The sequence below is a fragment of the Ursus americanus genome, chromosome 14 (assembly GCF_024610735.1).
Source record: "Ursus americanus isolate L20-20 chromosome 14, mUrsAme1.1.p, whole genome shotgun sequence".
NCBI lineage: Eukaryota > Metazoa > Chordata > Mammalia > Carnivora > Ursidae > Ursus > Ursus americanus.
In genome coordinates this window covers 31,453,623-31,465,455 of record NC_142140.1, presented here as the reverse complement: position 1 = coordinate 31,465,455, position 11,833 = coordinate 31,453,623, and positions in this window count along the sequence as shown.

Here is an 11,833-nt window from a genome sequence, read left to right as displayed (position 1 = left end):
GAGCTGGTAACTTGGTGAGCAGCATTTGTGACAGCCACAGTTCACCCTCACCTGCTCACCAGGTGCTTGGTCCCTACCCCATCCTGCAGGCAAAACACCCTCACCCTCACCCCAGCAGAGACAGTCCCCAAGTGCCATCCTGTCATGGCGTCCAGCTTAAATAGCAGGATCTTGGGATAATGGACCTTGGTCTCTACCTCAGGTCTAGATACAGATTCTGTTAATTCAGAGATCATGAATTAAAAGGACAAGTTACATACAACATCCAGAATGCAGTGGTAGAAGAAGGACAGAATAACTGTGATGATGATGGGATGGCCTCTGGTCCATGGCATTTCTGAATTTTGCTGGCAGACACCCCTACCCTGTGTCTGGGGGATACTCCTTAATTAGGGCTGGGTTCTGTGGCTTCCAGTCCATCTGGCTCCAACTTCTGGGTGGTTTTCCTTTACCTTTAATCTCTTTGGCCACATCTGAAGTAAGAACAAGCTTTCTCTGCTTGTTTCCTGACGGAGGAAGATTGGAGGTCCAAAGGTGGTTTTAAATCTTGAACAGTTGTAAACATTTTTAGTCCAGACTCCTAGTTGCTCTGGCTATATAACTCTTTCAAAAACTTAATTGGATTCTTACTTATTTGATTCTGATCAGCTTCGTGTGCCCATAGTTATACTCGTAGATCTTTTTCAAGACATGCCTCTCTCTTGACTGGAACCTATTGGGTTCGACAGGAAAGCCATGTTCTCAGTCTCTTTCCCAGGGCCATTTTGATCTCCTCATTCCAGCAGCCAGGCTGATGGGGAAGCAGCACTTTGAACATTGCAGTCACCAGGCAGAGGGGAAAAAGCAAGAGGCAAAGTGTGCCAGCCTTCATCTCCTACCTGGAAATGGCACATATCACTTCCGCTCACATTTTATTGGCTAACGCCAAGTTGTGTAGCCATTCTTCACTTCAAGGGGCAGCAGTGTGCAGGCAGCAGAATGCAGTCAGAGTGCAGACAGAGCTGGAATATTTGTGAACAGCCCAAGTGACCACATGTTTTTGCACTTTGATGAGCATGTAGCTGCATAACCAGAAACTAGGAAGTGAGATTCACAGTAAAAGCCAGTGATTATTTGGTAAGTAGGTCAAATCCAAAGTAACATGTTTATGAAACGTACAAAGTAGCATGTTTATGAATCATGCCTGTCTTAAAGGTTTCGCATGGGAAAATACCCGTGACTGTTCCACTGGGGAAGTAGTTGAAAGAGGGTTCCAATCCTCATGATAGAGAAACAACTGGTTAGAAGGAAGGATTGAAAATTGGTTGTTCCATTGAATTTATGTCAATCACTAAAAATTTTGGCGTTTCTTTGTGTTACTCAGAACTTCTAGGTGGATTATTAAAAACTCTTTACACGGATTACAGGAAAAGATGTCCTCCCAGATATTATTTGGGTTAATGAGGAAATTGGATATGGCATTGGGATGAAATGAAAGAAAGGCACAGACTTTTAATTATTGCTGAATTAACGCAGAACTAAATCAGTAATTTAAAAAGTGAACGAGTGGCAGCATTCCATTGATTTTAGATTTCTGATGGCAGAGGAAATTGCATGCCAGAGTTTTGATAAACACGTTGACTTTACACATCATATTGGAGAGAACTGACATCATTATAATATTGAATTTTCCAATCCATGAACATGGAACATACTTTCAATTATTTAGGTCTTTGTTTGTCAAAGATGACTTCCTGCCTCCTGATATCTACACCCCTGTGTAGTCTCCACCCACATCAACTCAGAGTTGGTTTGTGTGACCAACAGATATGGCAGGATGACGGTGTGCGACATCTGAGGCTAGGTCATAAAAGGCATAGTGGCTTTTACCTTGGCTTCTTGCATCATTTCTCTGGGGGAAGCCAACTGCAGGGTTCCAAGGTCACCTAAGCAGCCATGTAGAGAGGCTTATCAGCTTTCAGATGACTGCAATCTGAGATGAAATCTTTTTTTTTTAAAGATTTATTTATGAGAGAGAGAGAGAGAGAGAGAACACCCACGCACATGAACAGGGGTGAGGGGCATAGAGACAGGGGCAGAGAGAGAATCCCAAGAAGACTCCCCAGTGAGTATGGAGCCCAACATGGGGCTAGACTTCATGACCCTGAGATCACGACCAGGGCAGAAAGCAAGAGTGGGATGCCTAACCAACTGCGTCACCCAGGGGCCCCAGCCTGAGATGAAATCTTGACTATAACTTCATGAGATCGCCCAAGCCTGAACTGTTTAGCTAAGTCACTCCTGAATTCCTGACCTATAGAAATCGTGGGAGATAATGTTTAATCTTGTTTTAAGCAGCTAAGTTTTAGGGACATTTGCTATGCATTAAGAGATAACAAATGTAGTTTTAAAATTAACACCAATAAATGTTTCTCATTTTCTGTGTGGAGAACTTTCACATTTTCTATTAGATTTATTCTTAGGTATTTGATATTTTTTGGTGTCCTATAAATAGTAGTATATTTTATATTTAGTTTCCCATCTTTCTGTGTGTCCATTATATAGGAAAACAATTGATTTTTATGTGTTGATTCTGTATTCAACAAGAGTAGTAATTAATTCTCAGAATTTTAAATAATTTATCTATAGATAAAATAAGACGCTGTAGATAAATTTGTTAATTTTAGTAATTTGTCTTGGGTTTTCTATGAATACAACAGTGTCATCTGCATAATGACAGTGTTGTGTCTTCCTTTCCGACTGACATGGCTTTTATTTCTTTTTCTTGCTGAGTGCACTGGTTCAGACTACCAGGACAATGTTGAATAGAAGTGGTAATAGTGGGTATTCTTGTAACATTCTCAATATCAAGGGGAAATCTATGTTTCAACACCAAGTGAGAGTTTTGCTGTTTTTTGTTTTGTAGATACCATCTATCAGATTACAGAAATTCTCTTCTATTCCTAGTTTCTAAGAGATTTTATCATGAAAGAATGTTGAATTTTATAAAATGCATTTTTTGCATCAAAGTGATTATATAATTTTTTTCTTGTTAATATACTGAATTAAATTGATTGATTTTTTTAATGTTAAGCCAAACTCACATTCCTAAAGTAAATCTGACTTCATCATTATGTTGGGTTTATTCCTGTTTACATATCACTGAATTTATATTGTTTGTTGCTATCGGTTAAATGTTTGTGTCTTCCCCAAATCCACATGTTGAAGCCCTAATCCCCAGTGTGATGATATTGGAGGTGGGACCTTCAGAAGGGATAAGGTCATGGGAGTTGAGTTCTCATGATGAGATTGGTACCCTTATAAGGGAATGGAGACATCGGTGGTCTTTCTCTGCCATGTGAGGATACAGAAAATAGATGGTTGCCTGCAAACCAGGAAGAGAGCTCTCAACAGACACTGAATCTCCTGGTATCCTGATCTTAGCCTTCCCAGCTTCCAGAGCTATGAGAAATAAATGCTTGTTGTTCTAGTCACCCATTCTGTGGTATTCTGGTATGGCAGCCTGAACTGAATAAGATTAAAAAATTTGTTTTGGACGCTCTTCAGTGGTTCCCACTGGAAAGCTTGGTCTATACCAAACTAGTCCACTATTATTAGAAATAAAATTCCCTGGAAGGTTTTGAGCAGATGAGTGAGTGACCTGATATGTCATATTTTTAAGGGCTCACCCTGGCTGCCATGTTGAAAATAAATTGGTGGTGGGGTGCTGGGGCAATGGTTGAAGCAGGCAGAACAGTGGTAGAGAACAATGGTATTGGTCCAGGGTGATAGTGGTGAGCATGGTGAGAAGTAGGTGGATTCTGGATACATCGGAGATAAAGCCTGTGGAATTCCTGATGGTCTGAAACTGCAGTGTGAGAGAAAGGGGAGAATCAAGATTGGTTCCAGGTTTTCTGGTCTCAGCAACTAGAAGGATGGATTCATCATTGGTTGAGCCAGAGGAGACAATGGCTGGAGAAAGATTATGAATGGAGCTGGTTTGGTGAATTTTGAATGCTTACATTTGATATATTAACTCTTTCAATCTTCCCAGATGGCAAATGCACTGTAGTTGAGATTTTCATAAAATAGAGTTTACTTTTTAAAAAGTAATTCATCATACACTATAACTGAGGTGGTTCAGTAATGCAAGTTCATTTTGAAGATGAGGGATGACCACTTTCTTTGCTGGAGGCTGTGGACTGTCCCTGCGAGTGTGTCTAATGCCACTTGGAGATTATGCAAATGCCTTTGTGATCACGAAGCCCAGCTCAGAGAGGCTCTTCTGCTTCTGCCATGACAGGTCCTGAATATAGACTATTTGATTATATTGATGTGTCAAAAAAGACCCGTCAAACCCATTCTGGAGAAGGAAGGGCTAGAGGCTTTTAAGGAAACAAACAAACAAACAAACAAACCCCAAACACGGACTTTCGAAAAGATAAGTTTCTGAGACTTTTCTTTCTTGGATGTGACTGTATCCCTGGTCAGTTACAGTTTTCATCATGAAAGAAGCAGGAGAAGGTAACGGGCAGGAAGAACCCTAGGCTGAGTCCCCAGATCCCGGCTTGGTTCTTTTTATTAGTTGTGAAGCTGAAAGCTGAATCCTACAACACCACATATCCTGATATTTTCACTCCTCTGAACATGTGAGTTTAACTCAAGATAACAAATGCTTCGGGTCTTGTTACACTTACACACTCTCAGTTGTGTTATGAATTGAAGGGCGCATTTCAGAAAAAGTGGAGAACTGACTATAAATGATCTTTTAGTGCCAACAGAAAGGTGGTAATGGAGGGTGCCAGGTTACTATAGAAACACCAGGGGGATGAGAAGAATTAGAAGAATGTCTTGTGGAGAAGAAGCAGATTTTTGAAGTGATACCTGCACGCCTTGTCTAACATTTTGCTTTACAAAACGTGTAGATAATAGGGAGGAACGTTCCTACTATGCAAAAACTATCAATAATCTTAAAATATCTTTGGAGATATACAGTAAATTTCTCACAGACTTAAAAAATTCTTTTTAATATAGACTTTTTTTTTTTAAGTATAAAATGCAACAGATAAATAGGACAAATATTTCTCAAGCTGCAACCATGGAGATAGCACCTAAGCAGGAAGCAAGGGGTCAGGACGAGCAACTTTCCTCTCTTCATTCCAGCCACCAGAACATAGATGGCTGGTCAGCAGTGCCGCCCTCATCTATGTCATGAGATGTGATGTCGGCCAGCTTGAGAGATCCCCGCAGACTCACTCTGGAGAGCTCCCCAACCTGTCTGTGCCTCCGTTTCTTAAGTTATAAAGCAGGCGCACGCCCATTTCAAAGAGCTGTTATGAGCATTAAATGAGATGCTTGGGAACACAGTGAGAGCTCAATAAATCATTGTAGTGATGACAATATAGATGATGAGGACAATTGCCAAGGAAGTCATTTGCACCCTGTGATATTGGAATTTCTGGGGCAGAGTAAAGCACTGCGAAGGGTCATGGTCCAAAGCCTACCTGAATGAATCTTTAGGTTAGATGAAAACAATGGATAATTTTCCCATTGATACATAATCTGATGGTATTTGTCAAATTCAGGTTGGTAGAAATGCTATAAGAATACCGTAAGAATGCATCTTAAAAGCCATTGAGTTTTGCATATAAACCGGAAGCGGTACTTGTTATGATAAAGATGTAGATGGTTCTGGAATGTGAGCATGTGGCAGAGTGACACCAGAGCCTCGGGTGGTCTAGGATGAATCAAGGGATGTTTTAAATGCCCTTTACCACTTCAGGTGGATGAAATTATAACTTCCAGAAAGCATTTTGAGAAATTTACTGTACCTACTGTTTTAGAGGCTGAGGGGCTGACGGGTACATTTCTTTTCTTTAACTTTTTCTTTTCTTTTCTTTTCTTTTTTTTCTTTTCTTTTCTTTTCTTTTCTTTTCTTTTCTTTTCTTTTCTTTTCTTTTCTCTTCTTTTCTTTCCTTTTCTCTTCTTTTCTTCTTTTCTTTTCCTTCCTCTCTCTCTCTCTCTCTTTCTCTTTTTTTTACAGCTCAGTATTGGAAATGGAAATATAGGGGCACCTGGGTGGCACAGCGGGGCGCCTGGGTGGCACAGCAGTTAAACATCTGCCTTCGGCTCAGGGCGTGATCCCGGCATTATGGGATCAAGCCCCACATCAGGCTCTTCTGCTATGAGCCTGCTTCTTCCTCTCCCACTCCCCCTGCCTGTGTTCCCTCTCTCGCTGGCTGTCTCTATCTCTGTCAAATAAATAAATAAAATCTTAAAAAAAAAAAAAAAAGAAATATAACTCGATGGTGCTGGAATTAGCAGGAGAGTAAAGACAGGAGAAAAACAGCTTCTTTCCCTAACAGGTTTCTAACACCTGACGTGGCATGAAAGCCGTGGGGAAAACAGCCACGATGGGGGGAGGGCTTGTGAACTTCCCTCCTTTTCTCCATCTTGGAAGCAACAGACACTGCTGAAAGTGTTGGGAAACTGGGTATTGAAGACGTTGCTATCTCTTTGGTGGGCTGTTCTGGGTTCGATAGTTTGTGTTGGAGTTCTAGACAGAAATGTGGGGAGAGATGTTTGTAGATGATGGCTGACCTTCTGGAGAGCAAGGGAAGGCAAAGCTGGAACCAATGGTTTTTGTAACTTCTTCACAGATTTTACCCAAATATTAGCAAAACCTCTTTAATTTACCTTAAGGAGAAGAAAGCCAGACTGAAATGATACAAAATCTGGATTGCAGACTCTGTTTAAACAAATATAGTTTCATGATTTCAAATACTTTTCATATGCCCGGAGAGAAAATGTACATTAACAGGTAAAATGAGATGAGCTGGAAAGACTGCTTGGAATAATCTACGCCACACCATGAAGAATACAAGGAAAAACCTCCATGTACATGACCTGCTTGGCTTGGAATTGATCATTCCTGAAGTCTTTGCTTTGAAAAGGAGCCGTGGATTTGGAAGGAAGGAAGGGGGAAGACTCTGAAAATTCATAGTGGAATCAATTATTTCTATATGGGTCAGACCCGAGTTGTTACAAATATTGAATAAATACAGCTTCGAAGAATTTCTGGAGTGTCCATTTTTCAACTACATGTACATAGCCCCAGGTGTTATATCTCTAATCAGTGTCAATGGTGTTTCCCCAATTCTTAATTTTCTTCGTGGCTTATTGCATGAAGCTGATGGTCCTATTCTTTCAGAGTACTGACAAAACATTTTTTTTTTTAAGATTTATTTATTTACGTGGGAGAGAGAGAGAGCGTGAGTGGGGGTGGGGGGTAGAGGCAGAGGCAGAGGGCGAGGGAGAAACAGACTCCCTGCTGAACTCGATCCCAGAACTCCAAGATCATGACCTGAGCCAAAGCCAGACGCCTAATTGACTGAGCCACCCAGGTGCCCTGACAAAGCATTTTTTAAGCCTAGACTTATAGCAACATATGGAAATTCTTGCTTACATACATAAAAGTATATAATGCACCATTCATACTGTTAGGCATAATGCCACAGCCGGAGGTCCAGCTCTGAGAGCCCGTTGCTCACTAGACCCAGGTGTAAAGGATAATCACGACAGCAAATATTTACTGAGTGCTCACTTTGTACTAAGTGCTTCTTCATAGGTGTGTCATTTATGTGCATCTTGTATGTCTCTATGTTTGCCCAAATGTTGGGGTTAAATTGTTCCCAGATTAAAACAAACAAACAAACAAACAAACAATCCCAAAAAACTAATCGGCAGTCTCACCCCATTTACATTCTGCAAAGACCCTTGGGAAGGGGGCCTGTGGTCCTCCAAGTCCCCTCTGACTTGGTAGGAAGGCTTTCTGATTTTTTGACCTCTACTCTTACTGTCCCTTCCCCTCCTCTCCCTCTACATCCTGCACCCCTATTCAGCAATTGTCTTAATTCCTTCATAGCACAAAATACCTCCCATTCAAGACTGTGTACAAAACAGACTTTACAAAAGACTTATGACTCTTAAGGGAGTGATTTAAGCACTTTTTTAAATTCCCAGGGCCTCTCCTGTAGTCTCATACTTAGAAGTATGCCATGTACACAGAAGAATTGAAAGCCACTGCTCTACATCTCTTCTCAGATTGGGAAAAAATGCTATTTTTATATGAAAGAAAAATACATCTGACTCACTAAGAGCTACTATAAATGGAAAGACTCCTAAAATTCTTAACAGTCTTTAACTTAATGATACCAATTCATGAATGGTTTTGTGAGCTGATGGATTGTAGTTATAAAATACACACTCAGACACACACACACGTACTGATTTCAGTAGCTTACGACAGGGGCTCCAATCACTTGCACACAGTTACTTGATATGCTTCCTTTGTTGGTTCGGAAGCTAGAACCCAAATATGGTCCTTAACACAAAATATAACCCAAGCCAGGAAAGAGAATGAGTGGTTTAGCTTGAAAAGGACACTAGACAGAGTGAAGAGAGCGAGACAAAACAAGCCATATTTTCCATCCTAGAGGTCATCAACCACATGAGGCTAAAGCAACTTGTTAGAACGGTATTTGATCGCCCACAGATAAAATCCATCGAGTGATGTTTAGTTTGTTGATTGAAACTCTTGAATGTCAGTGACACCATATGCTCTTTAGAATCTTCAAACTGCTCAATCTGGCACCACAGGAAGCAAAGAGGAGAGGCTAGATCAAGAAATGAGAATGGGTTCGGCCAGTGGGTCTCAGCTTTGGCTTCTCTGAAACACTGCCATGCCCAGGTCACGACCTAGGCCAGGAAGATAGGCATGCCGGGGGCTGGACCCCGGCAGCAGCAGTTTTTACACTCCCAAGATGATGCAATGTGCAGACGGTTGAGTTTTCAGATTACACTGAAGGTGACAATTAGCAGAACATGGAAAGGAATTTCAGAAATTATAAGACAAATGGTAGCGTACTATCCCTTTTGAATTAAGGCTATAGACATTAACAGGGAAATGCATTTGCTGATAGAGCAAACAATAACAGGAATCTCTGGAATTAATTCTGTTTCTGTTTATCTGGACTTTGGAGCATCCACAGATCCTTACATTGAGCTAACAAAAGCAGCCATGATTTTTTTTCCCTTAAATCAAACTTCTTTTGATAATGGCAGATGTTCTTGAAAAGTACTTGACCTAAAAGAATTAAAATGTTTTGAAATAAGTGAATTGAAAGGTATTATAAGGATACAGTACAGACCTAAGCACCTAGATGAATTTTAGAAATATTTAGATATCAAAAGTCAAACAGAAGACAAGAATTAAGGGTGAAAAGATATTCTGCTTACCAGAATTAGCCCACAATAAGATGCTATCTATTTCTTTGACCAGCCAAAATGTTTTAAAAGAAAAGGAAAGTTCTTTCCAACTGACTTGGCTAAAAGGTTTGTAAGTTTTCAGGGTTTGAAAGGAATGACGCACTTTTGCATGTTGCAGGAAAAACAGGAATTTTGATTGATTTTCTTTAATTAAGATAATCTTGAGTTTAGGAAGCTGCAAAGCAAAGCTGGAAATGATTTTAATCCCATCTCATGATTTATTTATGGATTATTAAAACTCCATCATTAATAAAAATTATATTTCAGAATGGCATATTATCAGAAATAAAGAGTGATTTCCCCTCCTGGACTTCTTAAGCCAGATATGCCTAGATGATTGGGCTTATCTCAATTATTAAGGTTCCAGGGGCACCTTCCCTTCCACCACCATGGCTTTGGAAATATCCTTTACAGCAAATTAGAGATGATTTCCCCCGATCTACAGGTTGAAATATCAGCAATATTTATTACTATCAGGAGTGAGTTTATATGCTTACATCTTGCCAGGTTCAGCACCAACATTGACAATGATTAGTTGGGCTGATGAAAATCGATCAATACCATTTCCCACACTTCACTTCTGTAATGCTTCCCAGGGTTACAGGTGATTAACTACAGAAGAATATGTCATCAGTAAAAATTAGTGTTATCTGTGGCCCGTGTTTATTGGTTATTTAATTCTTATAAGTCAAATTATTTTGACTTAATGTGATTTTAAATTATATTAAAACCACCCAAACCAAAACCAAAATATTCTTTAAGATGTAAAGCTCCAATATTCATGATGAATGAACTTTAGTTTAGATTTGTCTTTTGTCGTAAGTTAACTGTATTACCTGCGGTTATAAGTTTGTATAATTTAAAACATGAGAAAGAAAATTTCTTCATCTTAGGTGACCAAAGTTTCTGACTTAAGGAGAGTGTAGGCATCAGCGTACCTTGTTTCAGATGAAAAGTGGGTCTGAAGAATAATCCTATAGTGTGGTCAGGGATCTATGAAATATTTGGGCAAGAAAAAACAAAAAGCAAAACCCCCCCTGCCACCACCAAACAACACACACACACTCTCCCAACCAACCCCCCCAACTCGGGGAGATGCATTTCTGGGAGTTGTTGTGGAGGTCAGGGCTCGCGGGTGGAACATGATCTTCTGCAGGATTTCTCGAAGGAGCTTCTGTGGGTGAATACGCCCCTCGAGATGTTCTATTGCAAAAACCTCTGAGGACAAAGAAATTTGAGAAGTGCTGTATCTTCCGCTCCTCCTAGGACATTCCCTTTGCGTGTTAATTTATTAAAGCCATCGAGAACTTCTCCAGTTCAGACAAATGACCATTTCTGCTTCTCCAGTATTAATCCAACATAGTTTGACCATGGGCTTCTTCCTCAAGCTCATAAAGTTTATTAACATTTAATGGCATTTATTTCTTGAAACATGCTGATTCTTGAGGTGTAAAGGCTGACAATGGAGGGAAGAAAGAATCTGCATAGAGCAAAAGAGAAGGAGCCAGAGAACCCAACCTTTTGGCAGGGCGCTAGTGTCTTAGGGCGACCAATGTATATGTCTGTGATGTCCACCTGACTCTGTCGTTTGAATCCTCACCTTAATTCCCTCAGGATGGGAACAGAACTGGGCTGGAAGTGAGGAGTCATGGTTCCATTCTCCCTTCCGCAGCTGAGTGCCTTTGGACAATTAACTTCCCAATCTGAATCTTGCTTTTCTCTATTATAAAACCAGAGTTTAAAGAAATAATCTTGATTGGCTTTTCTAGGCTCAATTAGATGATTCTACCTCAACTCTTATAATGGGAGAAAAAGAGAAGATAGGATTTGCTTGAATTCTCTTCATGACCAACGTTTCTGGAGCGCAGAGGGAATGGTGTATGAAATAGAAATCCTGTAATACAACCATCTGTGGATAGGTGATTTCTAGTCCTCATTATTCTGGTTGTTGTGATTGAAGATTGGGAGTCATGGGGGCAACCTGGATGAAAGCTGGTTTTAGTACTGTACTGGCTGTCATTCAAGTCTTTTTTTCTCCCCCAAAACAGTCTAGAAACTTTCAGCAGCTAGATCTTTAATTAAAGCCAAAGGGCAACTTTAAAATTAGTTCTTTTAATTAATTGTCCTTCAGGTTGTACAATCTGCGATTGCACTATTCTTGGTTATTAAACACAGTTTGCACTTCAAAAAAAAATCAAGATGTGGTTGAAATGACTGATTTAAATGAAGCTAATCTAAAAATATGGAGGAACACAATAGGGCAAATTATTATGCAAAAGTGTCTATGTATTTTGCAAATGCCAGTATTTTCCTTTAATATAAAATTAAATTAAATTAATTGGAGAGAGAAGTTATAATCGCCAGGGAAACTAAATCATTGATCTGATGGCGTGTATTAGCTGACCGTTGTTTTTCCATAATTCTCATTACCTGGGTTTTGTAATTAAATAATAATTTAAAGACTGAAGACTTAGTCACTTGCAAGTTGCATCGCAAATTATACGAAACAAACTGAGCCAGATTATCT